The sequence below is a fragment of the Periplaneta americana genome, chromosome 16 (genome assembly GCF_040183065.1).
Source record: "Periplaneta americana isolate PAMFEO1 chromosome 16, P.americana_PAMFEO1_priV1, whole genome shotgun sequence".
Taxonomy (NCBI): Eukaryota; Metazoa; Arthropoda; class Insecta; order Blattodea; family Blattidae; genus Periplaneta; species Periplaneta americana.
In genome coordinates, this window is record NC_091132.1 from 52274926 (window position 1) to 52295162 (window position 20237).

At 35.0% G+C, this 20237-nt stretch overlaps 1 protein-coding gene across 7 annotated transcripts in view; it reads left to right on the forward strand.

Moving 5' to 3' along the window:
• LOC138716256 (uncharacterized) overlaps positions 1-20237 on the forward strand; it is a 395104-nt gene that overhangs the window by 140381 nt on the left and 234486 nt on the right. For 3 of the 7 annotated variants that reach the window (XM_069849126.1, XM_069849127.1, XM_069849128.1), the window contains exon 1: positions 7438-7687. The exons of 2 other annotated variants lie outside the window; for them this stretch is intronic. The gene's annotated coding sequence lies outside the window, so the exon portion shown is untranslated. Of the gene's footprint in view, positions 1-7437; positions 7784-20237 lie in introns of those variants that run through there. 2 more of the 7 variants (XM_069849131.1, XM_069849130.1) reach the window with 2 other exon arrangements.

Genomic DNA, 20237 nt, shown 5'->3' on the forward strand with positions numbered 1-20237 from the left:
ATTAATTACCTAATGATATTGAGACAGGCCGGTTTGTTTTTAGAATAACAATTCGATTGGTGAATTTGTTTTTTTGTGTTAGTTCAGTTGGTCGATTTGTTGATTGAATGATAGTTGAGAGTTAGTCAATTAGTTGAATGACAGTTCGATGAATCGACTTATCAGGTTTTTTTAATAATATATCGATTGGTCGATTTCTTATTATGTTAGGTGGTATGATTTATGAAAGATCAATTATCCAATGGTTTAAATGGTTGATTAACTAATAGTTCGATTGCTTGTTTGATGTATCGCTTTAAGATTTATCGATCGATTATCTATTTATTGATTCATCGTTCTATCTTAACCAATAAGAAACTACAAGCAATTTAAAGAAAATGGGGCGTGTTCAATAGTATCTATTTCCTAGAATTATTCTCGGGATAAAAGAAAATTAAGAGTAAAACCGTAGTGCAAAGGAATATACCACACTATCTGAAAAATCATCTCAAGAAACGGATTACAAGCGAGATATAAGGGCCGTATTCTGTTGCATCTTTAATAATGGCTCTGTATTTCAGTTTTACCATTTTTGGATTTATGCAAGATTATACTGAAATGTTATATGGAAGACCTAAGATAAAATATATATATATTTAAATGAAGATGGGTTCTTCCCTCATCTAGATGAAGTGACGCCCTTCAGTTTTTTCACCGCGCTCTTGCAACGGCATTTTTAAAGATTGATTATACGCGGATTAGAAAAGGGAGGAATTCTACTTTCTATAAAAAGGGCTAGTGAAGGTAAAATGTACAGTTCCCCCTTTGATTGATCACCACACCATTTAGAGGTTAGGGGACAACGTATTCTGTGCGGGAGGGAAATAAATCCATATCTTAACTGATCTTCTTGTGTTCAGTATTTACACATAATCATTTACCTCTACTAACATCCCTGTCAGGATATTTGTGGAAGACAGCGTTCCCTGCTACCATCAGTTATTCTTAACATTGGGTTATGCAGCAGTGAAAAAAGTCGATTTAGGATATAATCGCTGCTATAAAGAAGTAAATTGCTTTTGGAGATTGTCCACAATTGTACAGTTCTACCATTTATGATGCTCTCAAGTGCTGCAGTTGGGATTGTATTGGAAGAATGATGTATTTACAAACGAAATGGACGTACAAAAAACTCAGCCATAAACTCCTGTCTCGGGGATCGCTGTTAGAAGTTTCCAATAGAAAATTATTATACTGCCATGCAGTTAGCTTTTGCGTTATGGATGACAGCGATAACGAATTAGAAACAAATGCCGGAAGATTTAATAAAATAATTTAGAACAAAACAAAATGCATATAATCATCATGCTCACCTCGCTAGCATTAACTTATTAACAGGCTTCGAGACTTCGGACCCGATAGAGCAGTTCAGTGGGAAATCCGCATAACGGCGTACTGAGTGTAGTGGTAAAGCGTACAGTGGGTGGGGGTACTGTAGAATGAATGCCAACAAATATGCAAAGGAAAACGCTCCGGATTTGAAGGTTCTGACGAATAATTTGGTTTTCATACAAACTGTGTCTGAAACTATTACACGGTTAGAAAAGTCAGAGCAAGAGATGCCGGAAGCCCTCAAATTAATTTAGAAAATGATGCAGAGAATTAATGAGACACCAAGTACACCGGTTACTGAACGTGTAAAACAGAAGTGGAAATCAATTTTATGTAAAAATAACGGATATGGAATATTGTGTAACATAAACAGCAAATTAGTGGGCATAGAGCCCCCCTAGAATAAAGTACTGTCGCTTAGAGACTGCAATGATGTTAGGTTTTTTAGTTTTGCTCCTATCACGTCATGCGATGTAGAGCGCAGCTTTTCACAGCACAAACTGTGTTTGGCAGATAACCGAAAAAGATTTACGTTTGAGACACTGAGAATGTATCTTGTAGTACATTGCAATTCGGTTCTGTAACTGCACTTCCTAAAGACGACCAATAGGATAAATGAAGAAATTAAAATTGCTACATGCTTATTTCCACCATTAACACTGTGTATAATTAAACACAAATGCTTATAAAAGATAGGAGAATAAATGCTTTTCACATTCTTTTGACATTATCATTGTGTAATGTATATTTACTTTCAGAATGTACAAATGTGTGTTTCCCCATACTACCGTACTCTATTCTAAATAGCAACGTTGTTATCTCAACACATTTCTATCTACCTGCAGCGAGTCAACAACCTATAGTGCATGCACAGTAAACTTATTGTATCGGGTCCAAAGTCTCGAAGCCTTCTTATTAACTTTATCTAATTCAGACCATAGCAGTTGTTAAAGAATGGTAAAATAACCAACTAAAATAATAACAATAATAGATAGTAATAGAAAATTATGAATAAACGGATGAATTAATGAATTCGTCGTCGTCATCATCATACTAGTCATCACTGTCATCATCATCATCATCATCATCATCATCATCATGGAAGATAGACAGATTGGTTTGCAGTAAAAAACTTCATTTTTTCACAGGAATTTGGTCTCTCTATAAACACCAGAGGTTTTTACATAAATACAGGGTATTTCCGAGGTGGTGTTACAAACTTTCAGGGATGATGTCGAAGGGCACAGGTGTTTACGTTATCTACTTACAGTATTCCATTCAGTGCGTTGTCTGAGGGGTGGGGACAGGAAACTACACTAAAGCAATGCAGATAGCGTAATGTGTAATGTACATGGTCGGTCCTGATATGCAGCAGTGTACGTGTACAAGTTGCAGTGTCCAGTCGATCGGTCCTAGTGAAATGGAGGAGTACACGAGAGCGGAATATGCAGACCTGATTTTCGAATACGGATGAGCGAATGGGAACAGTAGACAAGCTCACAAATTGTCTCGCTGCAAGTACCCACGTAGGAATGTCTTCGGCCCATACCATTTTTCCACGACTGTTCCAAAAGTTAAGGGAAGGAGGGCACGTGGTGCCAAATTACAATTCCATTTCCACACAACTATTTTTGCTTATAACTTTCGACTCAGTCATTTCCGGACCATGGTTCCTAATCTCAAATTGATACATGTGTTCTTCGTCATCATCCCTGAAAGTTTGTAACACCACCTCGGAAACACTCTGTATAAGGACAAAAGTGAAACATCTCTTTCGAAGGGTGTCCTTAAACGTTTGGTAGAAACTGTACCGCCTGATAACAGATGTACAACCCCCTTCCCGAGTATAGCATGTTTATGCATTTTTGTGTTGTACGTGCACGTTTTGAATAAATTCTTAGAGAAAACGAATTTTGTCTTCCTCTTGTAGGTTAAAAGTTAAGGCGTATAGTTCTTTCAGACACACAGAACAAAGTCTGCATCTGAAAGGCATGACACCGAAGTAAGAATTTAGTTGTAATCCTAACGTGAAACACTCGACATTCACTTATTTCGACTTGATAGTTGTCATAATACGTACTCTTCCCCAGAGACGCGTAAGAAATCACACAATAACAAGTCTGACAGCATGACTCAACGTTGCACTGCTAGAAACTGCGACCGTGATGAGGAGGTAGTGAAAGAAAGAACCTCAGTTTTTGCTTGACTCGTCTGATGGAAAGCCAGGCTTAAAATTCTTTAACAAACGTCTCGACTCGATAATTTCCCATTAAAGTAATGAAATTAAAATTGAATTTAAACTATCTCAGCCCCACAGATTAAGTTAAAATCTCTTCTAGTAAAATGGAACAAGTCCAAAATTATTAAATCAATACTGTTGTCTGCAGTATCATTAACCTAATTTCTCTCTTGCTCTAACAGCTATTTGGCTCGTACAAATACCGAGTAATATCAGTATAATGTATTAGCTTTTGAATTGTTTCACCTCCCCCCTAAGTTTCTAAGGATAGTTACGTTATGTTGCCCGGGTAATCCTTACTCTTCCTTCATATGCCGGAGATAAGAAATGGCATGAGAGACAATGGAAATATGTATAAGAAAAGCTGTTCTAACAGCCATAGACAACATTTATTCTCTGGTGTACTCTTTATAAATTATATGAACATGAGAATGTCTCGTAAAATTGTTATTAAATTATTATTTTTATCCATCTGTTTGTAAGTAGTTAGTTACCAAGCTTGTACAGGGACATCATTTTATTTTTACTTCAATTTTTATTGTACCTGAGTTTTTGAATGTACATCACTCCCATCGTCTCTACTAGTAAACTTCCAACTGTTCTCCTCACAGAACCAAGCGTATACATTCAAAGTCGTCTTAAGGTCGTAGTAAACACAAACAGTATTGAGTTAGTGAGTATAGTACATTCCAGAAATATGTTCGCGTTTTCCAGTGACGAAAGAGCTTTCAATATTGAATCATATTTTCGCACAGGTACTTTCGTCCGTTTGCCTACGTCGCATCCCGATTTCCCTCACCCGCAACTGTTTAAAATAACTTAAATAAAAGTAATTAACTGTCACGTGATTTCCCCCCTTTCTACGATCCTGCGACATAATCACTTGGACGGACAGTAGATAGCATGCCTGAGTAATGTTATCTGTGCGGGTCGGGCAAAGTGAAGATTGAATTTACAGTACGTAAGGTACTCTTTTATACAATAGGTATAGAATTATTTCAACATGAGTTACTAGTACGAAGGACGAAACTGGTAATTGGAATTAGGTGCAATAGTCTATAGTGCGATAATATGCACAAAAGAACTGAAGCCTGTATCGAAATGAACAGCCACCATTTTCAAAAATGTGTTTAAATATCCATATTATGATTATTTTTCAATTTAACTTCATTCTCTATATGTACGCTAATGTGCTGTAGACAGTATAATATACACTGCATAATGAATACGTTCGCATGGAAACTCAGTTCGTGAGTAAAAACACTTATTTTTAATACTGTACTGTATTTTGATTAAACAAAAACCTAATGAAAATGATCAGAGTCAAAATTACGGTATCTCCTAGTTTACGTAAATGGCTGAACTACTTTTCTTCTCTCCTATACCTAGTAAAATGAGTTGTTTGTATTTTACGCCAGTATCATCGAACTTCAATCGTGGAAGGGGGTAGCAAACGGTGTTTCCGGCTATGAACCATTAATCCAAAGGTATAGCCAGGTTAATATAAAAAATGTCAGTAAAAATAAAATGATGTCCCTGTACTATTAACTTCCTATGGTTTCGCATGTACGTGTATTCTACATACGTCTGTTTGGAGTTTATGTCAAAGCACAACTATATAAAGCCTTACAATATCATTTACTTGTACAGTAGTGGCAAAAAAAAAACCCGACGGAATAATCAAAGTCCCCGAAATGAACCTCCTCCGCATGCCACACTCTCATTCCAGTGGCGGCTCGTGAACTTGTGGATTGAGGGAGCTGCAGTAGATTTTGGTACATACAAATTTCACTTCTTGATATCATTACTAGTAAGTATAGGACAAATATAAATGCACTACATATCGAAAAATCAAAACTTCCTGACTTAGTTGGGAGATATGTGACATCATTTGCCATAATCGCTAAAAAAAAACTAATACCATCGATTTCAGTCTGAATTTCAGATCGGCAGACACTCAACATGTAATCTACCAGTTCATTCTGAATTATTTTAGAACTACCTTTAAACAGTGGCATGTTCCAAATGATTTTTGAGTAATCTAAACGAGCCGTTTAGATAACTAACGAACTGTAGCAACCCACGAAATACACCAGGGTTCTTCGAATCGTTTTTTCAGCATGTCCCCTAAGGGAAAGTTCATATTGGCCACAAAATCAATATTTTTTTAAAATAATTTCACGATTTTTTCTCATTTCTTGATTATGTTTGAGAATGTTTGTTCTGTTCGCTTCACTTAGTTGCGCAGCAATGTTAGTTTTGCCTAACATTGCCAATGAAACAACATTTTTCAGGGGAGACAGCGAAGATTCGTGCTTTTTAATTTTTAGGGGCAAATGTCCTAAATCTGTCACACCACTCCTAGTCTATGCAGTATCACCACCGAAGAGGAGGCAAGGAAAACAAAATACAGAATTTTTTTTGTTCACATCCACGTAACCACAAATGCTTAGCGTAAATTTCGTTGTTATACTTCCTTACATACTGTATATGCACTATTTCGGCTGGATGAAGCTTGAGTAAGATTTAAGTCGGGAAACGAACGACCATTTAATTTCACTTCATTACATCAATCTCCGCAAGGGAAAGTTGAGAAAAATAAATTTAATATTCTGTAATTCACACACACTCATGCTTGCACATTTGCACAGGTTAAGTTACGGTACTAAGACCTCACACCAAAGCAATGTTCTAAAAGTGGAAAAGAAGTCTCTTTCGTATTTTACGTGCTATATTAAAAGGATTCTACTCGTGTGATCATTTTGAGTTAAGGCAAATATTAGGTTCTGCTGGAGGCTGGATATATATACATATATATATATATATATATATATATATATATATATATATATATATATATACGTAATAATAAGGCAAAAGAGAATATTAATTTCGTTATATTAACTCGATAAGATTCTACAACAGTAAGTATGTGAAGAGAAAATAAAAATTTTGTCATTAAGTTTCAAGGGAATAGAGAATCCATTTGACGCAGCATTACAATAGCGGTGTAGGAGGGGAGGAAGGATCTTCCCTTGTGGCCTGGCTCTGCAAGCCACTGCAGCGAAATATGTGTTTTAAACAGCGGCAGTTTCCCTCTGATTCCCTTCACCTCTCTACCCCCTGACCATGCAAGACACACTCTCTATGAGCTGTCCCACCCTGCAGATCCCAGGACGACTTTGAATGCAGTGTCAATTCCAATACAGTCGACGCGCAAAAAGGTTATGCATAAGATAATAGTACATATTCCCGTCCAGATGAAATATAAAGCAATTTACCAATAAAAGCTGTAACAATTCTTCTACAAATTAAAATAAATATTATTTTCATTTTCCTGTCAAAGCAGGGAGTGCTGCAGCTCCCCAGCTCTTATGGACGGGCCGCCCCTGTGACTCATTCACAAGAAAGCGAGTAATCTATTGAAATTGTAGTTTTGACTGCTGACGTAGCCCATTTCGAAAGCCACTACTGTACACGACAGGCGGCTGAAGATTCTACGTATATAATAGACAAAACTTGCTCCACGAACCAGCGTATGGTGATAGAGAATCCTCCTCATTCTCGAGTCCAATTTCTGCAATGTAATGTGCATGTGCTAATGCAGTCTTCGACCCGCCCTCGCGACTGGGGGTAAGTCTGGTAAGGGCGCCTCATCACTTGGACCGACTCAGCATCCGCAGCGTCCGAGGGGCTGATCCCCGACCCCGTTGCACTGGGATGCAGGAACCATACGCATGTGGGTGAGGACAGGGGGACGACGACACGGGGGAGGGGGGACGATAACAGCCTGGTGGAACGTACAACTGTAATTGCGAGAACTCGCTCGACATCCTGCAATGCCTCCATCGCTGTGCAGTATTGTGCGGACCGTCGCCTGACAGGAATTTCCCTCCCCTGTCCTCGTAAATACGTGGATTTTTACACAATTTAGCCAACTGTGAAGCGACAGTCTATAGAGAAACTGCGGCGAGATAGCACGGCTCTTGGGTGCCAGCTGATCCACAAAGCTCACACGGGTTGTCGCGATTTGTGTTTGTGCCTGTGATCTTCACGCTGCTCACATCATTGTGCGAGGTACATACGAGTATACTTCACCGCAAGTGCTTTACACAAACGCTGCTGCATTGTGTTGACACGCCGCCGCTCTGTATCTTGTTCATTGGTAGGCTTGTAAGTGAAAAAATATATTTTGCCTTTTTATTGTTGAACTATTGGCAACAGTGTTAGTAAATTACGCCAAAACTTACGCAATTAAATTCAATTTGTCATAACATTACATATGTATATAATGAAATTGGAAATAACCGCAATAATACGATTACATTTTAAGGGGACACTCCACAAAAAATGACAACTTTTTCGTAATCATTTTCTCCCAAATCAAATTTTGAGAGCATGTTTACTATGTAAAGGACCTAAAAAATTCAAAATTTGAGCTCCCAAATGTTTTTGAATATTGATTTTTTTCTATTCTTCTTAAAAAATATTTTCAAACCGAAGTTTTTAGTAGAAGATCTCAAATTTTTAAACTCATTTTTTGTCACATTCACAAGACATAGAGAAACAATTCTACGTATTCATTTTATGAAATATCTCATTCATTCACTTTCAACAAATTTTGTGAAAATTAAAAATGTTATTCTTCCTATAGGCTAATTCATGAAAAAGAATTAATAAAAATACACTAGCAGTATTTCTCACAAAATAAATACATAAAAATATGCAGCTAGCTAATAAATACTTGCAGTAAAAATTTCATACAGTTGATTAATATTTGACATAAAAATGTTGGTGTTGAATCAAGAAAAATAAACGTACGGTACGGAATATTTGTGTAAATTATAATTCTCCTCCTCCACATCCATCTAGTATCTTTAGGACAAAAAGTTACTAGATTTGTAATCAGAAATTTGTAAGAGAATTCTTTGACGAAAAAATATTTTGACAGTTCTTTAAATGCCACGCCCCCTTACAGCCTTAATTAAAAAAAAATAAACATGTTTGTAATCATAATTCAACAAAATCCATTTGGGATATGAGAATATACATTTTAAAGGAGTAAAATAGCCAATAGTCTCCCCTTAAGAATAGCCCGTAAATAACAATCCAAAACGTTGTCTGTGTAATGTGTTATTTTTTACATAGGCTACTACAAATATTTTAATTTATTATTATTTGTTGAAAGTGATTTCGTGTAAAATAAAACCTTTCCCCAAAATAAAAGTGTTTGAAATAATTACATAATTTTGTTTTGTGTTGGTGAAAAGCGTTTGATTATGTAATATTGTTTAATATACTGTAAATAGCAGCGTGTATATAGTATAGTTATGGACAATTTCACAGGTGACAGAGATCATGTTCTTGAAAAAAAAAATGTCCCGAGAATCGGATTGCTTCGCAAAATGTATGTGAAAACATTTAAAATCAACACTCCGTATTTTTTCGACAGAATGTTCTACATTAAGTTTCCGTAACATTTACACTTTGCAGTAAACTAGACAGGCTTACGATAACTGAAGTACTGTACATACTACATACTTACGATCCTAATTATCTAATCGTCTACCGATAGTAGTACCTCCATTCGTTGTAAGCACTTGTCTGTCAGACTTATTTAAATCGTCGTAATTCAACACTGTGTGACATACATAATCTCCATATTCGGCCATGTATGCTTAGTTTTGAATAAAATTGTCAAGGTAATCTTTTTTCGTTTTGAATCATTTACTTTTAAATTGGTTATGTTAAATCTTGAACATTTTTCGCCTAATGTATTAATATCTTCGTATCCTTGTCAATGTTAATGGGGTCGGAAATGTAAGTACCACATGTGTTGAACCCTGCAATTCTAGTCTCCATGGTATGTGTTTACTGTACCATCCGTAACGCCTGTCTTTCCATGACGGATTTCTGTTGCATTTTTCATTGCATATCATAAAGATTTCCCCTATGGCTGTCGCATAAGATGTTTTCAGATCACAAAGTCTAACAAGCTGTTTTCTAAACTGTAAATTTAAAAATTCGAAAACCACATGTTTTCAGAACAGGTCATCATATTTTGAAATTCCTTGGACACATTGTTGCATACTAGTATTAAATAACTATTTGTTTTAAATTTCACACACAAAAACTGTTTACTTACACTATTACCCAATGGTTAAGTCAGCTATTTTTGGTCTTTACAAATCTAGACCACTGAAATGTCTTTCGTTTTAAACAACAAAATTAATGAAAATATTTGACTTGTAAATTATCGATAATTGCGAAACATTTACGGCAAAATTTATTCAGACTTTTTAATGTAGAATATTAAAATTATTTCAATATACCGAGTGAATCGTAAGTAATGTCATTAATTTCAAGGGGTTATTCTTTGAGATATTTCATACAAAAAAGTTTAATACAATTTAGCTCGTTTCTGCTTCCTTTTCGAGAAAAAAATTATTTTATATGCAATATTTGATAGAGCATTTTGAGAAATGCTATTGAATTAATTTCCAATAATATGTTCGGTCATTTTAAGAGAGCAATGTATTATGATAATAAATTATTAAAATAATTTTAGTTTTGTGTTCTAAATGTGCAGAAATTTGATCTGAACAAATGCACCTTTTCGTTCTGAAAATGAATTTTAAAATGTTACATTTTTTCGGATCAACTTTTTGGACATTTAAAGGACAAAACTAAAATTGTTTCATTTATTTACTACCATAATACACTGCTCTCTTAAATTGACTGGGAAAATTGGAAATTAAATCAATGGCTTTCCCAAAACACGCTACAAAGTGTTTAATATAAAACAATTTTTATCTCGAAAAGGAAGCAAAAAGGAGCAAAACTGTGTTCAACTTTTTTGTTTGAAATATGTAAAAAAAAAAAATAACACCCTGATATTAGTTACGGTTAGCTCTGTATATTTTTATAGGTCTATCTAAAGTTACTTACATTAGTCTTCAACAACTCGACACGTAATTTTTTCATCTGTATTTCATATGCTTTTGTTACCGACTTTTATGCAGCTATTACACTGTGAAGTAAACTGGGAAAACATGGAATTATAGGCCTATATGTTTATTGAATTAGTAGATCTATGAAACGTTTGTACATCTATGCTGATTGTAGTGAATATACTCCCGTATTCAATTGAACTCAAGTTGATTTCACGTGTTTTTTATACTATCCAGCCTATACTGGGTTTTTAAGTAATTCTATCATTTTTATTTTGCATATTTAAATGAATATATAAACTATTTTCTTGGTTTTGTACAGCAAATCTATTGGGTTTTTAAGTAATTCTATCATTTTTATTTTGCATATTTAACTGAATATATAAACTATTTTCTTGGTTTTGTACAGCAAATCTATTGATTTCTGTAAAATCCATACGTACTGCAATTTGGCAGCATTCCACATCAAGTCATTGCACAACCTCCTTATATTATAATCTAATGTAGTATGCAGGGGTTGGCAAGCCTGTGTGGGGCGTCATACTGTAATAGCTTATTGAAATGTAAGGCTATTCCTTACTACTAATTGACTATTTATTACGTGTGAACGACTATTTTATTGTCGTAATTACGAGCAAATACGTTTTATATGCAAACTCCACTAATGAATTTCAGTAATAACCGACTCTCGCGTAAATAGAACAGTGTAAATTAATACACACAAATATTCTGTACTTTATCACGTGCTCATGTATCATGTCAATAAAATATTTTATTATAAATCACTGCTTGGCTATCACTGCGACAATGTCAATGTTATAATACGAAGAAATGGTCCTCCAGTAATTGTTGACAATTATTATTTTTTTTCTACCGCTTGCGACAGGAGAAATGATAAAATTAAGTATGCAATTAATTCGGATTTAAAGGCGCAGTTTAAATATGAACAACTAAACTAGAAGATAAAGATTTTTACTTCATACTTGATTACACTCTTTTAACACTTATACAGGGTGTAAACGATATAAACTGTCAAAAAAAAACTGGCGATAAAATATAAATTACTGGACGAAAAAATCTCATAAAATTTTTCTCTAACATTTGTGGTTTTCCTATAGAAATTATATCTTAGAGTTTCATGTTTTTGGAAATGATAGTAGGCAGTCATTATTTTTTCAGTCCGCCCCGTACATTGGAACTGTAGTTATATTCTTGTTTACAAATCAGGGTACTCTGCTGTCTATTGTGGTGGTGTTAGCGTGTGTCGGACGAAAGGTAATTGGTAATGACGTTCACATTTACTCGAACAGTAAATATTAGACTATTATACTATCAATCCTTAAAACATTACATTTTAGGAATTAAAGACAAAAATAGAAGAAAAACAAAATTTCACTACACATGTTTAGTAGACCGAGATGTAGTCTACAGTCTGTATAATTTTGGCAGTTTATAACGTTTAGATCTACACCTTGTATAATCACTGACGAACTATTGAGTTATTTAAATTAAATAAATAACGACTTCAATATTAGCATTTTAAATTATGATGTTACTTTACCTGACTGACTAATTTCGATGTTTTTTACTAAGTTTAACGACGCTGTATCAACTACTAAGTTATTTAGCGTCAATGGGATTGGTGATAGTGAGATGGTATTTGGCGAGATGAGGCCAATGATTCGTCTATATATTACCTGACATTTGCCTTACGGCTGAGGGAAAATTTCGGAAAAAAAAAACCAAACCAGGTAATGAGCCCAAGCGGGAATCGAACCCACGCCTGCGCGCAACTCCGGATCGACAGGCAAGCGCCTTAGCCGACTGAGCTACGCCGATGACGTGTCGATGTTATTTCCATGACTAAGATTCAGAAGATGATGGAAAAACATCGAAACTAGTCGATTAGGCAAAATAATACAATCATTTAAAATGTTGACAAAGTGAAGTCGTTATTTATTTAATTTAAATAACTTAATAGTTCAACAGTGAATATAAGTTTGTTATTAATTAATTAAAACACTAGAAATGAAAACGAATGACTGGATAAAACAAATAATTCCTTGATTGAACGCAAAGATAATAAGGTAGAGGCGGATAAACTTGACGTTGCACACTCTGTTTCACTTTCCACTCCTTTGATAATTGCACGTCAGTGCTTTAAGTTGTGTTCGACAGAGCTCAGCTTCGCGAAAGAGATTAATGGAACACCGTGTAGGATTCAATTACGGCTGCAACTGAGGTTCACTGATGACACGTGAGGCTACAGAACAAGCGGTTCGGGTTCGACTATTCGCGGAGAAGAAATGAGAGATTGGTCTTCCTCCTAATGGGAATAAAACTGTGTTCTCTACTTTGGGATTTTCACGCACTGAGTAAAGCAAGGATCTTGTTCTTTACTGACCACATGGCCCACGTCTCGTAATTTGTGAAATAGCCGCAAGAATCCTATTTATACAGAGTGTTCAGAAAATACCTTCCAGGGAATACAAGAAGACATGGTAGAGTGGAACAAGACATATAAAAGTTAGAGTAAAAGCTCATCCAATAACTAGCAGTTTTACACAAAAATTAAACGGGGGCACATCGTATTTTTGAAAGCTAATGTAATCTTGATCTAATTTTGGACTATCACTCAAAATATATCGAACGGTTTTGTGTAATCCATACCGTAGTGTTAAGAAGTCATTCCTTAGAACTTACATAAATAAAGCAGGTACCCGGTACCCAAAAACTATAGTACATTACAGCAATCGGCACACAGTAGAAAACAGTAAGGGTGTTATTCATAGACATTTCGCCAGCCCGGGCTACGAGCGTGCTAAACAGGATTCATATCATATCATATTGCTGACACTGATTTATGAATACGAAAAACGTCAGTTCGCTGATCATCCACTGAAAGCCCGCGCTAAGAATGTCTATGAATACGGCCCTCCATGTTTATAGAGTACAAATTGAAGGGTTCAGAGCCGTAGTGGGCCAAGCGCCATTTATTAAAAATGGAGAAAGCAAGGATTAAAGTTAAGTGAATACCATAGTTTAATGAAGATTGACATATCATTTAGTTTGAATGTGTATACTTTATATCACTTGCTATATGTTTCTCTTGAATTATGGCGACTATTTAGTTTATATGACGTCATTCCATTTTCGACCAATGAAATGTAATGAAATTTTGAATTCCAACCAATCACAGTCAGACTTTGCGATAATTTCTGCAGCTAGATTTATCGCTACCAATTTATCGCATGGTCGTTCTTTTGTTTAGTCGTTGTCGCCAACTGTTTCCCCGTAAATTGATGAACATGAATACATTAAGATGCAACTACACGGTTAAACTTTTCTTTCAACTTTAAAGCAATGAATGCAAGATTGATATTTAATATTAATTAATATATTTACGCAGTGAAGACCACGTTCAAAACGGCGCACCATGTAGACACAAAATCTTTATGCATCTTAATTGAACGTACCTTTTAAACTTGATTCTTTCAATATTCTTCCCAGATTGCACGCATACGCGATTGGAATATTGAACTGTGTAGATGCAGCTTTAGTTCCGTTACATACTACAGCGAGAATGCGTTTGTCGAGCTATAAAAAATGCTTTCGTGTAGCACTCATTTAAGTAACGGTCGAAACAAGGCACAGCTGACATTGGTCCTGCTTCCACAGGTAGGCCTAACGTAACCTATAAAATTGTAGCCTATAACATTTGTATTGAAATTAAACAATCAATAGAAGTTCAAATTTATGTAACATCATCTCATATCAAACTCAAACACCTTACATAGTAATAATGTCTTTGATCAAACTGCCTTTCGTATGGCGTAATAAAATTCGTGTTTTAATTAGGCCTATCTATACAGAGATGGCTTCACTGTGTAGCAACATGTCTCGCTGTGAATACATAAGCATTGGTATATGAAGGGTACACGGGAATAACGAACAAGGTCCATTCAGAATAATTTTGAGATAAATGAATTTTAAAGTTTGAGGACTTGAAACGTATAGTTTATTGTTAACTTATTGTTATTTTTTATCACACAAGAATGTACCATTATAAAGCAAATATGTGACAAAATATTGTTTTGATTTTATGAATTACAACAATGCAAAACTGCAAAAAGTTTACTTTGCTACATTTTATAAACGGGAAGAACGAACAATGTCACAATTTAATTGAATATTTCTTGGGAATAGAATCAGGCATAATATTTTCAAACAATGTAGCACATGTTTACTTTCGTGTAGGGTATTCTTTTTAAAGGTTATAAATATTGTTGACCCATTATAAATATTTTTATCTTTGAGTGTTCATTGTTCCAAACGATTATTGAAAAACAAATCTACACACTAATCTAATTGCACTGAATTTTCCATTGTGAATGAATATATTGAACTATAAAATCGTCTCAATCACTGCCAATGACTTCTTATGACTCGTCATTGGTGGGAAGAAGACTGAAATATTTTCTAGCAGTTGAGGAACAAACATTTTTCAAAATTTGTAATTCCTTGTACTTTGCCTTGTAGCTGTTTACAGTTTACAATGATGAATGGTTTGGTTTCCTCCTAGAATTCGCAATCTCTTGCTTCCAGTCATCGGGTACTTCACACCTTGCTCTCTGATTGACATGTCCCATGTTTTTGTCACATTCCAAGTACGAGTGGCCTCGAGTGGGAAATGTGATCCACTGAGCATCAAACCTCTTCTTAGTATGTACTACATAATGACAAAATCTAAATACCGTAAAGTTCCTATTTTGTCCGGAACAAGAATCGTAGAAGATACGGAGTTCACCAACGCAGCTTGGTACAATATTCATACAGTGGTGCCATAACTTAGAGCAAACTTCATCAGAGCCTTTACTTTAAATATTTTGGTCATACATGTAAAAAACAAATCTTCCTGTTGACAGCGTATGTATGTTACAAGAATGAAAGGGCAGTTATCGACGATAATAGCCCTCAATAGTTGAAAACTTTGGAACTGGTAATTCTTTTGGAAATCCATGCAGATAGCCTCTTTATACTCTGACTTCCTGGATTTTAGACGTGGAGCCCGTTTTACTTCATACAACTTCTGTCCTTTTCTCTTGTGCAATTCATTCTTCCAAATCAAATTTTGTTTCTCCTTCTCAAAATTATCTAATTTACTTGCATCTTTTTCATTGGAAATTTCTGATTTAATGTGTGAAATGTTAGCTAATGTTGTATTTAGTGACAAAAATTACTCTGTATTGCTCGTAAGACACAGGGTTCGCAGGAAATTTTTCTAAGTGTAACTTAAGCAGCTTAGAAATATCCAAGTCCTCTGGAAGATACAACCTTCGGCTATCGTGACGAGATTAGTGGACTTTCTGACCTCTAAGTGATTGAATGTGCTGACAAATTTTAGTTAAAATCTCTCCTTTCATTTGGTGAGGCCTGTTTCCATGTTTAACTCTTGTTTCTCTATGGGCTTTTCCAGTAGTAGCCAATCACGTTTTCAAAGTGACTAAACGTCTGCCTGTTATTCCATGTAGAGCAATACATGCTTTATAGCAAACGGGAACATCAATATTTTGCCCATCTTTGTTTATTCGCATTTTATATCTGTAAAAAAAAATTATGAAAATCAGCTTCGGCTTGTGTTTTTCTGGATCTTCTTCTTTGCACAGGAAGTACCGAAATTAGTCCTAAAAGGTGTGCATTTTGAGTGTCATATGATGCTAATTCATTGAAATGTTTAATAAGACCGCTTCTTTCACTTTGGCTTATTTTCTGAAAACACGGAAAACGAGAACATTTACAGTCTTCTCCCATAATATGACTCATAGTACGAATTTTAATGCATCTGTAACACGTCCTGTAACTTTTCTCTTTCTTGAACTTAAAGAACATGGAATGGGTCCGGATAATTCATTTTCTTTAACGTCAGACATTATAAAAATAAATTGCACTAACCACAAACACTACAATATATACCATAAAAGTATAATTAAGGAAATAATCAATACCCTACCACAGACATCTGAACACTGGAATAGTACAGCTGTTTGTATTATGCTCACAAGTAGTTCTAGTGAAAATTAATATAATTTATTGTCACATGGAATAACAGGTAAACATCATACAGTCATTTAATAATATTATTATTGTATAATACAGATCGTATTGATATATGTAAAAACAAACTAACCAGCAATGTGCTATGACTCTAAGATCAAGTTTGTAACAGCTGTCTGCATTAGTTTCTGTGTTTAAAATGGACATTGTTCGCTCTTTCTTGGGATGGATGTGACATTGTTCATTCTTCCAAAGTATACAGAAACTTTAACGCAGAATACTGAGGACAATTTTCGTTCTTACATAAAACCAATGCAGCCACATGAAAGTACTCCCCTTCTACTATCAGATGGCACTATTAACTCAATTTCGATTTTTGATGGACCTTGTTCGTTATTCCCGTGTACCCTTCATATAGCTGTCCCCACTGTTACTGTTAAATTAAATTATGATTTCAGCGGATAATGAAAATGTATTTGTTATAATAATAAGAGAAAAGTGCAGTACATGTATTTAACATTGTTAAACTTGTATTTCGCTTTTCGTAATTGGCATTACTGAATAATAACATCGAATTTCTTTATTGCAATAATCGATATTCATCTACGAGTATTTCAACTTCACAATGTCTGAATAGGTTAAGTATTCGTTAATATACAATTATTAACATTTTGTGATCGAATTTTAGGGATATATTATTTAAATTTTTATTTTATTCACGAAATAGTCCTAATAAATGTCACTCGAGGTCTGAGATATCCCAGATAAATCCACTCGCTTCGCTCGTGGATTTATCGGCAGATCTCAGACCTGCCTCTAGCCTTGGTACCATACAAGGCTACTAACCCGGTCCATGATGTACAGGGCAGGCATTTTGTCATAACTGTACATACTTGGACAGTTCTCGACAGACGCGTCCACGGCGCGGGGGTGGGCACCTTTTGGTGGCTAAGTTCTGTCGAGGACCCAGTGTCTCAGGGTATATTGAGTCCCCCTGCTCAGGGATACGTGCGAAGACTTCAACGGTCTCCAGGGCGGCGTGGAAGACATTGTCGACCATCTTGGTCTGGGGAGCGGATGGAGCACCCATCCTACAGGGGGCAAATGTGGAGGCCCTCTCCGGGGTAACATGGAGAAAGACCTCGATAAAAGAGGCAGCCCTGCATGTGGGGTTAAAACACATGCGAACATTTCTGGAGGTTCTAAGGAGGCAGCCCCTCCACCAGAATACTCAACGTAGTGTTGGTAGCTCTACTTGGGGAATTCAAATTACTCGTAATCTTCACATTAATCAGCCGGATGGATATACTAGACAACGACAAAGGCATGTTAAGGATAAACGATTTGGGATAAAGGATAGATTTAAAATTGGTACCTGGAATGTCAGAGGCCTCAGTAATAAGGAAGAAGAACTTAATAATGAATTGAAAAGAAAACATATAGAAATAGCAATAATTACAGAAACTAAAAAGAAATTAAAAGGCACTAAAGAATTAAAAGACTATACGATGATTTACAGTGGCGTTCCTCAGTGCGTACATGCCCAATGTGGCGTAGCTATCTTAGTGAATAACAAATGGAAAAATAAAATTATAAGTTACTGTTTTATAAACGAGAGAATAATAACATGCAAATTTAAAATTGATAGAGGATATTTAACAATTGTTGGGGTTTACGCCCCCCAAGAGGGAAGAAAGGATGATACAAAAATTTTTTATGACGAACTGCAAGAGGTGCTCAACAAAATCAATAAATCAGATAATATTTTAATATGTGGCGATATAAATGCAAGAGTAGGTAATTTACCAATACCAGGAGTAGTTGGAACATATGGAGAGCAACACATAAATTACAATGGTGAAGAATTGAGGCAGTTTTCAACATACAATAAGTTGAAAATAATGAACACATTCTTCAAGAAAAAAGAAATACATAAATATACACGTTGCGAAAGGGGAAATAAATCACTCATAGACTACATTATAGCAAACGAGAAAATAAAAAATCAAGTTCAAGATGTACAAGTCCATAGGGGAAGTGATATCTATTCTGATCATTATTTAGTCATCGGAACCATTATATTGATGGCAAGGTGGAAAAAATTTAAACAGAAGGTACAAAAATCATCACAAGATGTATACAAAGTATATTTACTACAACAAGAGTCTATTAGAAACCTTTATCAGAGAAGAATACAAGAACATTTAATACAAACCATTACAAGCAATAACATAGAAGAAGAATGGGAAAATATAAAAATGTGTATAGAAAAAGCAGCCTATGAGGCAATTGGGAAGAAGAAGAAAATAAGGAAAAAGGCAGGTGTAAGAATTTGGAATGAAACCATAGAACAAGCAGTGAATGAAAAAAGAAAAGCATACATAAAATTTCTACAAATGCAAACTGAAGAATCTAAAGAACAGTACAAGCAAAAACGAAACCATGCCAAAAAATTAATAACAAATGCACATAAAGAATCTTGGGATCAATTTATAACACAGGTTGAAAACGATGTACATGGTCGACAAACTATGTCTTATAAAATTATGAAGCATCTCAATCAATCAGAAAGAGATACAGCAAATATAAATGTAATAGACAAAGAGCAGTGGAAGCGACATTATAGATCATTGTGGTGCAACGAAAAATCAGGAATGGAAATAGAAGAAAATACACCTAGCTATGATACTTCGGTCGATCCAATTACATTAGAAGAACTGAAAACAGCACTAGGCAATATGAAAAATAGAAAGGCTTGTGGACCCGATGGCATAAACACTGAATTATTGAAATATGGAGGTTTAATCCTACATTTGAGACTACTACTTTTACTAAATGAATGCTGGAGAAGTTACACAATTCCCAAGACTTGGAAAGTAGCAGAAGTAATTTCATTTTTTAAAAAAGGAGAAAGAAATAATTGTAAAAACTACAGAGGAATAAGCCTTTTAAATACTACTTATAAAATATATACTAAAATAATTAATAATCGCCTAAAAATGATATCTGAAGTGAATCTAGAAGAAGAGCAGATGGGTTTTAGAAAAGGGCGCTCATGCAGTGACAATATTTTTAGTATAAAGAGAATTTTAGAGAAACGACGAGAAGTCAATCTAGAAACGCACATAGCTTTCGTTGACTTCGATAAAGCTTTTGATTGTGTAGAACGATCCATATTATGGAAAATAATGTATAATAAAGGTTACCCTCCACATTTGATAGAAATAATAAAATGCCTCTACACAGATACAAAGATAATAATAAACACAGGAACATCGAAAACAGAAGAAATAAGAATAAATCAAGGACTCAGACAAGGTTGTAGCCTATCACCTAGTCTCTTCAACATATATCTAGATGACTTAATTAAAAAATGGAAAATGGAGGTGAATCCAGGTATAAAGATTAGTAAAGATACATTTTTAAATATTCTAATGTTTGCCGATGATGTAACATTAATACAAGACAGTGAAGAAAAATTGCAATATGCCATTCACAAACTACACCTACTAGGAAAAGAAGACTATAATTTGAGCATATCAACTCATAAAACTAAAGTAATGGCCCACAGTGGTAAATTTCCAATTCGTACAAAAATAATAGTTGATAATAAGCCCATAGAA